The 17607-nt window shown below is 34.2% G+C and overlaps 1 long non-coding RNA gene across 1 annotated transcript in view; it reads right to left on the bottom strand.

The window, feature by feature from the left end:
* Nucleotides 1–17607, bottom strand: part of LOC103592689 — a 77116-nt gene that overhangs the window by 31153 nt on the left and 28356 nt on the right. Inside the window, exon 2 of the long non-coding RNA XR_550677.1 lies at nucleotides 11256–11416. This is a non-coding gene — a long non-coding RNA (uncharacterized LOC103592689). The remainder of the gene's footprint in view (nucleotides 1–11255; nucleotides 11417–17607) is intronic.

Genomic DNA, 17607 nt, shown 5'->3' on the forward strand with positions numbered 1-17607 from the left:
TATATTTTGCTCGTAAGACCAGGTAGAATAAACATACATGGTTCACCTCTGTGAGGAGCCTTAGCAGCTAATAGGCTATAATAACATACATGCTACACTATTTGCAAAATCACACTGAATGCCCTCTAGATCAATTTTCTAAGTTATTAAAAATGTTAACAATTTTTGGCTTTAAATTATAATTTTAAATGTATATTATATTTTGAAGGGGATAGTATGATGTGGAAGATTTTCATAATAGAGTCATTATGTCTTACTTCTTTGGAAAAGCAGATGAAAGAAAGCAGTTGTGATTTGCACACAGTCCTGATGGCTCATTGTACATGATCCTATTACATTTATGTCAAAAACATATTATTTTTGGACTACAGGATGTCAATAATATTTTTCAAAATCTAATAAAGTTTACATCTTAACAATTTATATGGTGACCATTCTTTATATTAAAAAAAATAAAATGAGCAATATTCCTTTTAAAAACTAGATACTAAGAAATATTTTTCCAAGATTGAACCTAATATTAAAAATATCATTTGTTATCTACTCTATCCTCATTATACTTAAGTACTATTTCCAGTTTCTTTTCTACATGAAAATTTTTGTATGATTGGAGGCAGTATGTTTACTGGCCAAAAAACACTTCTATTCTGTCAAAATTTGTGTCATCAGGTGGGAAAATCTTGATAATAAACTTTACTAAATTCAGGTTTGAATAGCTTAATGTAAAATGTCTGATGCATAAGTCATCTGTTTCTATTTTTTTCTTGCCTTGACACATTTTATTATATCATGGCATAACAAAATGCTAAAAGTCAACTTTCTGACTGAGAGGTCTTTGACAAGTTAAAAGTGATTTAAAAAGTGTAAGGAAAAAAAAAAAAAACCCAACAAGCTTAATCAGCACTATTTCTGGCACAAATCGTTCTCAAAGTAAACCAATTCGAACATATTAGGCATTTCTGCAAAACACCTATCAAAAACAAACAAACAAAATCAAAACCAAAGCCTGTAACTGAACTCATCATTAATCTTGTTCTAAATATTTGAGAGTGGTTTGTAGTCAATAGAAACAGAGCCTTCCTTTGATGTCTGTCTCAAAGTAGAGACTGAAAGAGGCACTTCTGCTGCGAAGTCTCTGCCTGGTGTTACTGCTACCCAGCTGTGGCATATTGTGAGTGAAGGCTCTAGAGTGTAACCTCCCTGAGAGCAGTGCCCCAGGCATCTTCTTCGTATTATTCCCAGCGCTCACCACATATGCCAAATGCTGAAAGTCCTGACTCAGACTGGTGTGCTCGTGTCTCCTTTGTGTAAGTGGATCCAACGTAGTGAAAAGTACATCAGCGGCATTTTTTTCCAACCTCTGCCAAACATCAATGACGTGTAAAACTACATCATATAAAAATAATCCTGCTTTATTGATTCTGAAAATAATTCATCTGTCTATGAATGCCCAGGAACAACCCAAGATAGATAAAGAATTTTCTATTACTCAGTGCATGCCGATGAAAAGTGAATTATAGTTAAGACAAAGTCAAGCAGCATAAAAGACAACAAAAAACAATCCTAGTGAATGTATTGTATATTTTATATCTGATTTTGAAATTTTTTTTTAGAAAAATTATATCAACATCTTTCTGGAATTCATAATTGCTAATGGTTAAAAGTATCAGCCCCAAGGCAAATTGCCTAGCAAGATTTCCTGATGCAGTAAAGGTAAACAAACTAGTCACTAGCTAAGCAAATATTGCTTTTATGGTTATATAAACCCTCAATATACATTGGAGTATTAAAATAATAGGAAGATGCATAACATCTCCTTATCATAGGAACAGTTGGATAAAACTGGCAAAATGCTTAAGCATACATAGAATCAGTATCATAGAAAATATATTATAAATACATTGCAAAATATATTTCTAACCAAAAGAGGATATTAGAGATTATAGTCACTGAATATAACGCACAAGCAATTATTTAAAATCAACTATTGCATTATGGGGGAGGAGAGAGAGAGAGGAGAGATTGAGATTTAGAAATAATTAAGCAAAGACATTAAATTGAATTGGAAACTAGGTCAAATAAAAAGGTACAATGGAGAATAGTGCCATATTTTGGAGGAAATGTAGGAAAGAGGAAAAAACATAAACAAAAAAGTCAAATTTGTAAACTAAATAAAAATTGTATGTAAATATATTTTTGCAGAGTTATGCTTTGAATCAGAGCAACCCTCGATCTGTTCTGCAACCAAACAATTTAGTGAATTGGAAACTAGGTCAAATAAAAAGGTACAATGGAGAATAGTGCCATATTTTGGAGGAAAGAGGAAAAAACATAAACAAAAAAGTCAAATTTGTAAACTAAATAAAAATTGTATGTAAATATATTTTTGCAGAGTTATGTTTTGAATCAGAGCAACCCTCGATCTGTTCTGCAACCAAACAATTTAGCTTCCAGGTCACTGGCAATCACTTTGATTAATAAAGTAATTGTAGAGCACTACTAAAATCCATTTCATTCTTAATCTGATGAATAAAAAACATTAATGCTCTTAAATGAGGATAATAATTATTTATAGCCATTTCATAGATAAACTAAGAGTAAATCAATGCAGCAGTAATTCCCTTCGATTATTTTTAAAGAATAAAAGTAATCTGAATAAACAATGTATAGATCTCATCAGTTCAAAAACACAAAATAGTTTCAAACATTTAGTGAAGCCAAAATGCAGTTGGGTTTGGCCAACACTTAATAATTCTGCATTTCTTCTGGAGATCTTTTGATTTCCAGCAAATCATACATGTCTGAAAAGTTGTAACTGAGATGCTATGTGAGTAAAAACAGAGCACAATGAGTCTCACAATACTTACTTTCTGATAATTTAAATTACTTTCTAATAATTTAAATTAATTATCATTCAGCATTTTAAGCGGGAGCACATATTTGGGTAAACCTCCTTCCATGTTGATCTTTTGAGAAAACGATGGCTGAAGTGGGGTCATCAAATAAAACACGGGAAGTGCTATGCATATGAGCAGAATGTGCTTTCTTTCTATAATATACAATACTTTGTATTTAAACTGGTTAAATTTGGAAAATGACCACGATGTGGATTTATATATTATTGAGAGAGAGAGACAACATGTAACACCTACAAGGAGATCAGATTGTGACAGATTATATTAGTCTTGTGAACGGTTCCAAATTGTTATTGGTACAAAATAATGTGTTTGCCAATATCCAAGCTTTTGGAACTACCAGAAAAAATCAAAACAATGAGGCCTCTTTGGAATGTGTCGTTAACTTCCTGCTGTAGGACAGGAATCACAGCTGCTACAGCAGCAGTGGGTTCCCAGATGTCAAGGCTGGAAGGATAGTGAGGTAATTGCAGGAAGGAAGGGATGCAATTTTGTTATCACAGGCCACCCTTCCCATTGAAAACCCTGGATATAACGTTAATGTCAGCACTTTGGATATTCATATTACAAACTGGAGGTCTTCATGTTGAGTGTGGAGGTTTGTACATTTGCTTCTGTGGAAAAGAACAGGTCGAAATTATTAAAACGTGTTAGGAAGCAAAGAGAATACATGTTCTCAAAGCTGTATTATCCAATTCATAAATCAAATCTAAGTGTTAATAGGTGTTAGCAAAAGTTGGTCTTATAAGGCCAAGAACCAAATAACAAGGTTTAACTTTAAGTGTTCCAGTACTATAGCTTATCCATTGCATAAGAGAAATACAATGTTTGGACACATAAATTAATCAGCAACTCAGTTTAAGGCTGTCTTTGAATACTAGTGACTGAGTAGAAGAGACAGGACAATGATTTTTTAGTATTCAACCAAAAATAAGCTTTTTCTCCCCTTGCCCTGCGATGTAGTCAAAAGATTACGAGTTTGTAGAAACTCTGTAAGCTTTTATTCAGAAGCTAGAATCAAGGTGCCATATTTCTATACGGAAATTTTAAAGATGACTTATTTTGGCATCTTTCATTATCAAAACCAGTACATATTTGTTTGCAGATTATTGATATTAATTGAAGAAATTTAATTTGACAATGTTTTGTTTTTCTAAGGATTTGTATCTGTATTACTTATTGTATTGAATGCAGATATTAATTTAATGCTCTTTGTAAATGAATGAAATAGCTGGTGCCTTGGTTTCATCTAAAACAAGGCAGAGTTGAAGATATTGTGCGAGTTATGAGAAGTGGCCAATTCTGGATTCATTCTACCAGCCATGAAGAGAGGGGCTTCCCATCCTCCTCATACCGGACCCCCGATCCTTCTACTAAAACACTAGCTTTTTCTTTATGGGTAGCCTCACATTAGTACTGATTCACACTGAGCTAATAACAGTCAACTCAATAGCCACAAATCACATGTGCAATTCTTAATGCCACATCTCCCCCATTCTGTAGAATTCTGAAATTAAGACTAGAACTTTGTGCCTGTCCTATTCAACCTGGCCTATTACATCTGACTAAGGGACATTGGATTGCACAATTCCAGAGAGTACCATTCACATTATGATCTCTATCAAGGGAGCATCCTGAAATAGCACAAGCTCAATGGTCACAGGCCCCACCAACCTTTGAAAATGTTTTTTGAAACCTGGATTAATTAATTCAATATATTAGATATCCCATAGTTCAATGATAACTTAAATTTAATGGAATCTTGCCAAAAGCAAGAAAGCACTACAAAAGCACTAAATTAGTAGAGCCTTGTCGTACAATTAGGCTACAACATATAAGGACACGAGCTATTGGACACTGTAGAGGGGGACGTGAATACTGAAGGGGGAGAATGATCAATCCTTTTGTAGCAGGTGGAATAAGGATGATTAAGGAAAAAGATGACAAAATATTGATAACAAAGTGTTTGCCAGTCTAAGAAAATAAGCTTTTTCTTAGTAGTGGGAATTAAAAAAAAAGATTTTTAGCTAATTCAAATTTCTCTTTAGGAGTAGTTTATCAGTTTTGCTTTTCTTTTAATGTTTCCTGTCTTTCAGTGGTATGGGATGAATCTTCATCAAATACAACCACTGTCATAAGTCACTCTTTCCAGTGGTAAAACTGATTTGGTCCATGACAAATGAGTAAATGACAAATTCATATTTATTTATTTATATCTACACAGACTTTGACATTTTTAATAAAGTTTTTGAGTCAAACTAAGAAGTTGCCCCTGAGATCAAGCATGTCTCCAGAACAGTGACTCTCTGTGGTTTTGAATCACCTGAGAACCTGTTAGAAATGCAGATTCTCAGGTCTCCTCTACTGAATCAGAAACTCTGCACGTGAAGCCCAGCAATCTGTTTTTTGACAAACTCTCCAAGTAATTCTGATGCACCTAAAGTTTGGGAAATTTTGACCAAGAAAACATATGGTAGTTAAATGTTTCTTCAGTAACTGAGTTGCAAAAAATACTGACAGTACATTGTTAAAGGAAATTGTTATTTATATCCAATTTGAACCTATTCACTATAAAATACATTCATCGCATTTCAAATTCACTAGCAATGATAAGTTCTCATGTCCACTTTTTTCCTTTATTGTATGTCATATTATTTATTACCAGAAAAAGACTTCACCATAATTAAAAAATAGAGCATATAGAAACAGAGCATTATTACCCTAAGCTCTTCATAAAGAAAAAAAATAAACTATAAGTATGACATTATTCTATGATATAATTATTACAAGTTGGAGCTATAACATCTCCTAAGTTTTGTGTATAAATCTTGACACTACAGATTCATGGTGGTATGTTCAGTGTTATTACAATTAATGCCTGAAAGGAACTATCCTTAGTGAAGGAATCAGGGTCTATAAAAGGCAGACCTGTTATCTTACCATTCATGGATCCAGAGTATTTATCAAAATCTCAAATTTTAGGAATATAATAAAAGAGAAAGGCTGGTATGGTTAAATTTTAGAGCCTCCACATCAACTAGTAGAGGATCTTAAAAGTACGTGATCCTCAGCAGCTTTGGAAAAAAACCATGAAAGCCACAAATAATGAAACGTAAGACTGCTCAATCATTTCAAATGCTCAGTGGGGAAATCACACACACACACACACACACACACACACACACACACACACACACACACACACACTAGACATTTATAAATTTGTACTGAATGGAAATCTTTATCAATTAATAAATCTGAGTCATTCATGTAGCATTTATGTTAAAGCCAAACCAAGTTAAAAATTACTGGTCTAACAGCTTTCACAATTTTTGAAAGAATAATGGATCGATGCAATATAATATTTTTTCCCTATGATCTAAAACTTAAGATTCCACACTATCTGTATATTTCTTTTAGAACAACTTGCCTCCTATGCTTGCCTCCTATGAAAAAAATTTGGCTATTTTTTTCTTTCCTATCAATATATTTCCACCAAAACATGCAAACACACACACACACACACACACACGTACACTAACACAGCAAAGGCATATCAAGTTAATAGCTTGTCTACCATCTCGTTGTTAGTTAAAAAAAAAAAAAAACTTGGCAGTTTAGATTTTAGATACATGATTTTGGTGATGATCTCCTAGGTACTTCTCAGTTTTTTCTTTCACTCTCAATATTTTGTGTGTCATCTCAGGAAAGCTGTTCTTTAACATGTGGATAAAGCCAACATTTATGGAATAGCACAATGAGCCCACTCCACTAATAAAATCAGCTCCATGTAGATGCATTCTAGTAGTGACTTCTTTCATTCTCTGCTGCAAAAAGTTACCTCTGAAGACTTATTACTACATTTAACTACAATACACAAGATGACTTTTTTATGTCCAATCAAAGGCAAACATTTTACATCTATTTACCTGGCTTACATGGCAAATTTTTCAAATAAGGCACAGAGGATGAGCCCACGTTCAATAAACCTTAAGATTTATGTACTACCTAGCAAATATTTAAAGTGATGAGTGTACTATTGAGATTTCTATTTTGTTATATCCTGAAGAAACAATTGCATTATAGAGTTGTTCTTCACTTAGTACATAAAAGTTCTCTCAGCAAAATTTGTATCAAAGTTAATGCAAAGAATCAATATAATTCACTTCACACAGAGTCAAAAGAAGAAACAAAAATACCTAGATAAAATGATTCTCAACCAGGGAAGATTTTATTCTCTAGAGGACACTTGGCAATGTCTGGATATCATCGTAGTGGGCATCTGGTTGATAGAGGACAAGGATGTTGATAAAAATCCTCCAATGCACAGGAAATCTCCCCACGACAAAGAATTATCTGGTCCAAAATATCAATAGTGCTGCTGTCGAGAATCCCTAGCCCAGAGACAAATAAAGTGCTCTCTAGTCAATATAAATTGGCCATAGTTACTAGGATTTCAACATTATCCACTTGGGAAATGAAAGTCTTCCATCATAGCAGTATGACCGTACAACATGAATGAAATTCTCTTTTCTTATACTCAAAATCTCTACTTCCGCTCTAATCCTCAAGCCCTCGGGAAAACTATCCTTCTCAGTGCAGAAAATATGGCTAATTATTACAGACCGGCATTGAATCCCAATTTATGAACTAACAGTTTTGCACTGGCATTTTGAGTCTTGTGGCACATTGCCATGTGTGAATGCTCAGCTTTGTTAATCAACTTCTTTTTCTAAAAGGCAAGTCATTACCTGTTTACTTGAAATAAGACTATCTTATAAAAAGTAGTCACTTCACTATCTATGTAATTACTGCTCTTAATAAGGCTTTTACTTCTATTTTATCTCTTTCTAAATATTCTTTATAATTAAAAGTTAGTTGATAAAATACTAAAGCACAGCCAGTTTCTAAACAAAACATACTTTTGGTCAATAAATATCTGTCAATGTGTCTTTCAAAACCCCCTACAAAAAGCTCTGGAAATGTTTTCTCATGTATATGTGATGACTTTTTTCTTTTTTAGCCAAAGGATATTTCTAGGCTTCCCTGGCTAAAGATTTCATTCAAAATTTGTTATAAGTTTGCAACATAAAGTTGACAATGGCAAAATGTTGTGCATTTTCCATTGCACTGTGCATTTATAATTTATCCAGCAATATAAAAATAGAAGATTGATAATAATGCATTTTTGCACAAAGTGATTTGAATTTTCCCTGAGTTACATCTTTCAGTGCTATTTGTAGAATATAGACAGGTGATGCGCAGCTGCATTTCCTGTCCTTGACTATTCTAGGAGAGGCAGTTTGGCATGAAGCCTAATTATCTCTGCAATTTTCAATCATAGGTATCTTTATTAAGAATACAGATACTACACACCTACACACTCGGATATTAGCCATGTATCTCTTCATGTAGCATTAAGACAACAAATAACAAACCCAATTGTTGCAGATTAGTCTGCAGAAGTATAGCATAAATAACCATGTTCATCCTCATTACTGCTGATTTCCCTGCATTTTTTTGGCTAAAGAAATGCAATAAGTCTAAATTCATATTATGATAGTCCTCTATATTTTTGGTATTACTATTTAAATTACGACAATCACAGAGACAATTCAGATCCTGATGATATTTAGTTAAATATGAAGCCCCTGGGACACAAAATAAACCTGGATACTGCAACATGATTCTGGTTTAATTTTTTCAATAATTACTTCTATTTCATTTAAATGCATTCTCATTGTTTTGGTGCTGAAACACATTCCCTGAATAAGAAGCAAGTAGCATTTGATTGTGGCAAATTAAAATCCAAATATATTTAGAACTAGAAAGTTAACTAAATTATGATTTCTTAAACACATCTAAGACTTGCCTTGTTAACCTTAAGGCAGCACAAGATTTTTGGAGCAAAGATATTCTACTTGTTTGATTTGAAAAAATACTCATTTCAAATAACATCACCACACACATTTTTGTGTGATGTTTCAAATATTAATCAGAGTGAATATTTGGAGGTTTTTTTAATCATTTGATTTTTCTAAAAACTGGAAAGCCAGTTTAGGGGTATAATTAAAATTTTAAAAGTTTGTTTAATACAAATATTTATCAACATTTTTAATAAGCATTATATCCTTTATGTCTTCAAGAACAAATAGTGTTTTCCATGGAATGCCATCAAATGCCTCTAATAATGGGATCTAGCTGTTTATCTGCAGTGTACCTCCTCTCCAGCCCCACCTCTGCCAATTTGTATGGGAATACTCATAAATGAGAGGATAGAATTTTTTCCTGTCCACTGTTTTAAGAGCACAGTGGTAGTAATGAAAAAAGAACTTTTTAAATTTTTAACACAACTTATAAAATAACTTACCTTCTTTTCTTCTGGGAAATCTCTTTGTTCTGGTTAAAACTACAGAACTGTGGGTAATACTTAATCAGAATACAAAAATGTCAAAGGGGGATTGTATTTGTATACAAAAATGATATTCACGTATGCTCTTAATCAGAATACAAAAATGTCAAAGATATTCACGTATGCACTTAATCAGAATTTGGGTTCGCTTGCATACTTTATATATATATACAGAGGTTAGAAAATATATCAACAATTAAAGTAAGTTTTACAATATGAATAATATCCTTGGGCAATTTTAATACATACTCTTGCCTAGGTTAAATGATAGTTATATTTTACTGTGTACGTAATTTAATAGTTACATTTCTCTTCAAGCATTTCTAACCACTTTATGAGAAAATATTTTTTGTCTAAATATATGCAAAAATATAATTAAGCTAACAGCACTTATAGATAAGGTGGATGACTTAGGACAATTTTCTAGGCTTTGTTTTCTTCATCTGGTTATGTGAGTTGAACTACACAGTGTCTGTGCTTTCCACCAGCTCGATGGTGCAATTAGTTCCAATGAAAATATAAGAAAAAAGCCAAAGTATAAATTGAAACCCCCAAGATCATAGTAAATATTATGTAAGCTAAATAGGCACCTCTATTTACTATTTTATTGGTGGTCCTATTAATATTAAAATTCATGATTCAAATTACTCCATCTGCAAATGTGCCAAACACCCCTATGTATACACGTGTTCTTTAAAACCAAAGGAGACGCTTTTAAAAAAAATCTATAACCACAACCTGTTCAAAAATGAACTAGTCTCTGGATAATTGAGGAAACCCACTGAGATGCAGTATCTCCTTTGAAAACAGGCTCCTTTTTTTTTTTAGGGGAACCCAGCATGAAACAGTAGTTAAAGGAGCTACTACTATGAGCAACTACTGTTTAAAAAAAAAAAAGAAGAAAAAGGAGATAGGAAGAAAGTAAAACATGGAATTGTCAAAGACAGGGATAAAATAAAAAAGAAAGTGGGGGATGAAGGTATAGGGGCTGGGAGCACAGAAACTAACTGAAAGCAATTGCCACCATGTAGCACATTTTCAAAACTGGGGGCCTGATTTGCTGTTAGGCTCAGGAGTGTCTTCCTCCCAGACTCCCAGCTCCAGTAGCCATATCTTTAAATTGCCTGACTCCAACAGCTGATTCAGTTGCCACCGCAGAAATAGAAATTATAGCTTTCAACCCTTCATTTTACCCGTCTTACCTATAATCCTCTAGTTCCAGTCTGTCTGACCACTTGACAAAGTTTTTGAGTGTTTGTGTTTGTTTTGTTTTGGTCTGTTTTTAAATTAGTGCAGCTTTGGAAGAACACGAGCATGCTTTACACACAGAGAAGAGTAGACAGCCCTGGAAACGCTTGATGAGAAGAGGAAAAAAGTGTCCTGCTGGGAACAGAAAATGGCACACAGAGCACACAATAATAATAATTGAGATTGTCATATGTCTTATTAAAAGCCATCATTTACCTGGAGGACTTTCTTGGGGGGTGGGGGAAGCTAAGATGCTTTACAGATTTTACATAAGGATGCTTTTCAAAGCTTTACTGATCTATTTTCATATGTGTGTTGTTTGGTTAGGTCCTTCAAAGGGCTTCAAGATTTACTTTTATATTTAAAAAGAGTGAGGATGAAAGCTATTATTTGAATACAGCAGTGCATTCAGTGGCACCAGCATGCTTATTATAACTGCCCTGATGAGACAGTCAAAGCATTTCATGGATGCCGGTCTCCTCTAATGTGTATTTAGGTGCCCTGTCTGCTGGTTCGCCTAAGTGATGTGGCATACACTTGATGAAAGGACAGTAAACAACATTAATTATAAAAGACATCTGTTAATGAGAGGAAGAAAAGGAAGAGAGAGATTGGGGAAAAAAAATTCTCTGGGATAGAGAGAGTAAAGCATTTTGATTGAACTAAAAGAAATGACGTACCTTAATCATGTTCTAATTTTAGAGTCCAACTAACCAAGCTCACTACTCATCTTTGGAAGACATTATATGTTTCTTCAACTTTTGTGGAATTGTCATTGAAGATGGAACTCAAACTGCTTTCAGTTTTCTTCATAGATTTGTTGGCAATTTTGCCAAGATCCCTGTACAAAACAAAAAAGATATTATGTGAAACTCTGGTCGTGCTAAGCAAATTAGCTAAAATTGATTTTTATCCTCTTATGGGAATGTTTTCCAGTCCAACAATCTAAAGGGATCTTTAGATTTTCACATCCCCAATTTTTTTCTTTTCTAGGGCTACTAATTTGGCACAAGAAAACATTGCTTTTCTTTCTCCATAATTTTTTTTTCCCTCCATAGATAGGCCTTGTTAAATAACAAACAGAGACTCCTGAAAAAATAAGCAAAATAGTTTTGGCTACCTTCAGTATGCTAATTAATTATAAGGACTGGTTTTCCTTTGAATGGATTTCCCATGTGTAAAAACATTTTAAAAAGTTAGATAAAATAAGCACAATTATTAATGCCATCCAAGTTTTATTCTTAAACACATCATTTGCTTTGTTTTATCATCTAATTCATCTAAGGAGAAGACTGATTTATCTTTCGCACAATACTATGCTATCTTTATATCACTCTTCTAGTCTATGATAACAGCTGGAGTTCCAAATAAGAAAAGATTGAATTTGATTAAGCAATATCAGTTTTTTTTTTCTTTTCAAATGGGCTAAATGAAACAAGCATTAAGTGTTTCTTTTCTTTTTAATATTGGGTTGGAGAATCCTGGTATTTTGTTAAAAAAAAATATATCCTCTAAGAGACACTCTTTAGAACGTGTGTTTGCTGATCTCCTTAGGTTAGCCCTTATATATCTCTTTTCGGAATATATTTCTATAAGTTTCATTTCAACAGACTATCAGTATTTTCCTGAATATTTTCCTTATTACAATATATCTTCTTCCCATGGTATTCTATGTTCATTGGCACGCGGGGTGAGTCTATAGGAACTGCTTAAGAAGCACAAGTAAAGCATGACTGACCCTGTTGGCTGAAACTACAAGGAAATGCATTGAACCACTGGCCATGGCTTCCATTGCTAGTCCTGTCTTCTGGGGCAGAGGCGGTGGCCTGGGCAGGGTGGGGAGGGGTGTGACGACACCCACGTCTTCTAACTAGACTTCTGCTGTCACTCCGATTCACCTGGGCTGCCTCAGCTGCTCTGTGCACATCCACTTAGTAGTAAAATGACTAATAAGGGGAGGAAGAGTTAATATGAATAATGATGTCAGCTACACTTTAAGAAATTTTAAATCACACAATATCAGATTCTGAAAAGTGAATTAATACACCAAACAACTGGCCTGTGGTGTGGTGACTTCATAGCTTTGGACTGGTTTATTTTAGTGAATGCACCAGGGACTTGTCATTATCAATGAGACTGAACTGCTCTGCGTACTGAAAAGTTTTAAAGTTTTAAAACACACAAAAAATTGTACTCCCTTCCCTTCCCAGCCCATATGCTCGCATTTTGTCGTCAATGCTGCCTTTTTTGATTGATCCCCAAACAACTTCCTACAATCAGCAAAATTCTTCATATTACAGATTAAGAAACTAAAGCTCAGAGAATCACTAAGATTCCAGAGTGGCTGAAGAGGGGTAGAAAGGCATGCTTCCAGACTTCCAAGCTAGCGCGCCCTCTTGATATTTTGTAAAGAAAAAAATAGATGGGTACTCACTTAGGCTGAGTAATTTTAATACTTCAAATGAAATACCAATTTTATTAATTAATGTTATAAATATCTTGTTTAAATGCTATATAGTATTCTCTTTTGATTGGAAATGGTAACTAGAATGCATCCTAACATGAATATTGTGGGAATAAAGAGTTTGTATGAAATATTGTAATGGAAATAGGGTTTACCTAGTATTCTGTTTTTCCTCTTGGTCATCTCTTATAAGATTATGAAATAATTTGTCTCTTTTCTCTCATATTCCTATTGAAGGAAATTTAAGAATTGCAGGAGCTTGGAAGGGGGTGGGAGAGAATAAAATGTGTCCTTGACTGTTTTTTTAAATCTGTTGTAAAACTTTTTTTTGTTAATTAAAATATCCCCAGTGCAATTTCTTGGTCTATTACCTCTGATAGCTACTATTAATTGTATTTTAACCTGTTAATGGTCTAACATTTTCTAAAACATATTTAGCCAAGTTTTCTGCAAGTGTTGAGTCCCTCTATTAAGAACGGAATGATGGATTTGGGTGGGTATGTAAGCAGGCAGGAAGAAAAGAAAGATCCTCTTCCTTAGAAAATGATGATCTTTCTTTGTCTCCCAGTCCTAGCTTTTAAACCTCCACACCACCTAGCATAGCATGGAGGCCCCCCAGACTGCCCTCACTGTTAAATGCCAGAAGAAGGGACTGTAGAAGCCAAGGCCTTGGGCACACAAGCTAAAACTTGCATGCCTGGCAAGGCCCAGATGCCAAGGTTTGCATCTCTAATAAACCACTCTCTGCCTCTCTGGTAATGATACCCTGGGGCTACTGGGAAGGGATTCTTTTTATAGGAAACATACTCATAAGGATTTAATATTATCTTTCTGAACTCTTTGATTCAATAGTTGGTCCCCCCCCCCATTTTGTAGACCCTGTGATGTGAGCCAGTGTTAATTCTTTATGTTAACAGTAGTATGTAATCAACATCACTCTACTGAGCTCAGGATTCTTTTTTTCTTTTTAGCCATGTGCTTAAAGAAATAAAATATCTTGCCACTGAATGTCTTTTCACAGACTGAAAAGACTTTTAGGTTAAACAACATTTGCTAGGCTTTGATGCAATCAAATGCAATCTCAATCTTCTTGAAATATTCAGCCCTGCCTCTCTGAAATTGCACATATATGTCAGCTTTCCATTTTTCTCACTCGTGTTTTACACATGAAATCTAGTTTCACTGAGAAAATGGAATCTTTGTGTCTTTGTCTCTCAGCGCACTGCTTTCAGGCATGTTCTGGCAGGGCCTTTGACTGTCGAGGCACTGGGGGAGGGGCCTGGCAGTCATTTGTCAGCTTTTCTTGCATCTGTAATTTCTGGCCACTCAGCGGTATTAGAAGGTCTTGGAAAAGGGGGAAGGAGAGTCGGGGGAAGAGCTTGTCACTGATGAAAGCCAAACCCCGAATAACTGCCCGATGTTAATAACCAAAAAGAGAAGAGAGGAGTCTGAAAAACTTTTATTGTGCTTTAATGAAAAAGATTTTTTGGAAATGACTAATTTACAAATTGCACATGGTTCACATTTTCAGATCTCAGTTTGGAAAGCCCTTGCCCATACTGTGTTACTGATTTCACTGCTTTTAGCTTGGCAATGGCTCATGAAATTATTTTAATTTTCCACTAGTGGCTTCTGGTTATTTCTGCTCTTATTTCCCCGTAACAAAACTGACAATCCAATTAAACATTTGTATTTTTTAGTCTGGATTTTCCCCAATACTGTTTTGCTTTTCTTCTAAAATGTCCAGATGTTTTGGCTCCTTTCTGATTTTAATGCATGTAAGTATATTTACTCCTGTTTCAAAGAGAAAGAGCTACATGGACTTATCAGATGTTTCTATATGAAAAGCTTTGAAATATACCAGTAATCAGATCAGTATTTTTGTCTCCTTATGAATACATTTACATTAGAACGTATCTTACTGTCTTTTAGCACTTTACTATTTGAGTTGATCTTTGCAACTTATTTTTGTGGGCTTTTAGAGTTCAGAATTCATATTGTGATCTGCTAATTAATCGTTGCAGCAGATGAGGAAAATATCCAACTCTGTTACTTCAGTGTCAAGCAACAGGGATAGAAACTGCTGTGACTTGCTGTTTATTATTTGTCTTTTCTTTCTTCCTATGAGATATAAGAAGTTGTAAGGTATGTGAAGCAGCAATGTATTTTAGTTTCCTGTGTTGTACAAACATTGAAGGAATCATCAGTATCTTGCCTTGAAGTGTCTGGACAAGAGTTAAAAGAGTCTCTCACATATTTCAAGAAAACCTATTTCCCATAATTAATAACAGGAAACCGGGTAAACAGACTTTTGCAGACAAATGAAACTGAAACAGTAACATATACACAGAAACATGGGAAAAGAAACAATGAAGCATTGTATGATTACACCAGAAGACTGTTTCAGTTACGATGCAGTCCTAATTGTGCAATAATCACATAAAACTCCACTGTAAATGATTATTAACTTTACATTTCTGACCATTTAAACACATGCTTGTAGAGTGCAATCATTTCTCTCACCGATTAGTATTTGAAAGTGATCTCAGGCTACTTATATGTTTAACATTAAGGCAGAAAATCATTATTTCCTGGAATATAGATTTTCTAGACAATGAAGTAAACATGAAAGCAGACAGCCTTCTTCTTCTTCTTCTTTTTTTTTTTTTTCTTAAACACTGTTATGAGATTTTTAAAGTCCCCTTGCTGCACACTTCTGGAAATATGAACATATACAAGGATAATTTTGATGTGCATAAAGCTTTTTGGGGGTGTGGGGGGCAGTTATCTGTACATTTATGAGGTCTCAGGAAAACATCACGCAACAATCACTAATGAGACAGATCACTGGGCCACTTGACCCACTAGTGCTCAAGCTTTTTGGGGGTGTGGGGGGCAGTTATCTGTACATTTATGAGGTCTCAGGAAAACATCATGCAACAATCACTAATGAGACAGATCACTGGGCCACTTGACCCACTAGTGCTCAAAGCTCTGGACAAAGCTACCCCTGGTATTAATGTGTCTTTATCTTCCAATCATATCATAGAGTAGGGACTGTCTGATCTCAGTACTGACCTTGAAAGCAGCAAACTGAGATGATATGTAGTATCCCTGCTTCTTACAAACATTGAATTTCATTTTAATTTGGGGAGTGGATTTAACAGAATTAACTGCTTAAGTTGCAGTTAATTTTTAGGAATGAATTGCTTGATCCTCTAATTGGTATTTTTTGTTACATGTTAAAGGTAATTATCTGAAAACTGTTAAATGTAAAACTAAGCTTAATCAAATGTTTATTTCTGATTTTGCAGGATGAAGAGAACAAACGATGATGTAGTATATTGCATATTAAAGAATGTATTTTGACTCTTCTAAAGGAATAAAAAGACACCTGCATTGTGTCACGTAGCTAGTGCCTTCCTGGTAGGCTCTCAGTAAGTCATGTCTTAACACTAGAACAGAATGGAAAGCATCCTAAGTGCCAGGAGCAGAGGTTTTTGACCATGTATATTATACATCCACATAACTGACCTAGGTACTGAAAACCAAACTTATTTTTTTTTAGCTAAATCTGCAGTGGATATAAATTTAAGGCAGGAAAGTTATACTCAGAGTTGACTAGGAGCAATTATAAATAAATAGCAATACTTTCATATTTAATATACACATGAATGAAGCAAAGTAAATATGATGCACATTCCCTCCAGAATCTTAGATGTATTGTGGAAGTTAGAGCCAACCAAATGAATATCTTAAATTTAAAGGAACAATTAAGTTGGAAATATTATCAGAGTGGAGCTTTGCTAATTGCAAGCAAAAGTAAAACATTTGCTAAAATGTACAATTTTAGTGAGTTTGTAGGTGAGCAAGAAAATACATAAAAATTTAAAGTGGTTAAATTTAAACTGTACTTTTTGGATTTTTGTTAAGTATAGAATGGGCTGTATATAATGTTTATTAGGAGTATACCAGTTATTAAGATAATTTTTTGTAAAAAAAAGTTATGAATCCTAAATTATAAGAAATGTCAATACAGTGGTCTTCTGTTAGATCCTTGTAAAAAGAAAAGTAAAACCCACCAGGTGTGTTACTAGAATTATGCTATTTGCAAATTGATGCTTTGGAAAATATAAAATATTTTTCCAAAATTTTTAGGTAAAGATCTTGGAATACGTTTAAGTATAAACTAACTTTTAATTGATAACCACAAATTTATATGAGAACAGTGAGGATAAACAAATTTTAAGATAATCATTTTCACAGGCAGACACATTATCGTACACTTATGTCATGATATTTAAAGTTGTTCTTGGAAACAGTTCATCATAGAGATTGTGTAGATGATACGAGTTACATTGTTTGGTGGAATGATCCCAGGGCCACCTAACACCTGGTTACGCTTATTTCTCAGGTAGGTTGACTAGAATTACCAATGCCTGGCAGGATTAACATTTTCCTCCCTTTTTTGGCTTCATCTGAACACAATGTACTAGTCTTTAGATGAACCTAATAGGAGGTATTTGGTATATGTATTAAGAGAACAATAGTGGGCTTTGTGCGTAATT

This window comes from Galeopterus variegatus, unplaced genomic scaffold (assembly GCF_000696425.1).
Source record: "Galeopterus variegatus unplaced genomic scaffold, G_variegatus-3.0.2 Scaffold1200, whole genome shotgun sequence".
Taxonomy (NCBI): Eukaryota; Metazoa; Chordata; class Mammalia; order Dermoptera; family Cynocephalidae; genus Galeopterus; species Galeopterus variegatus.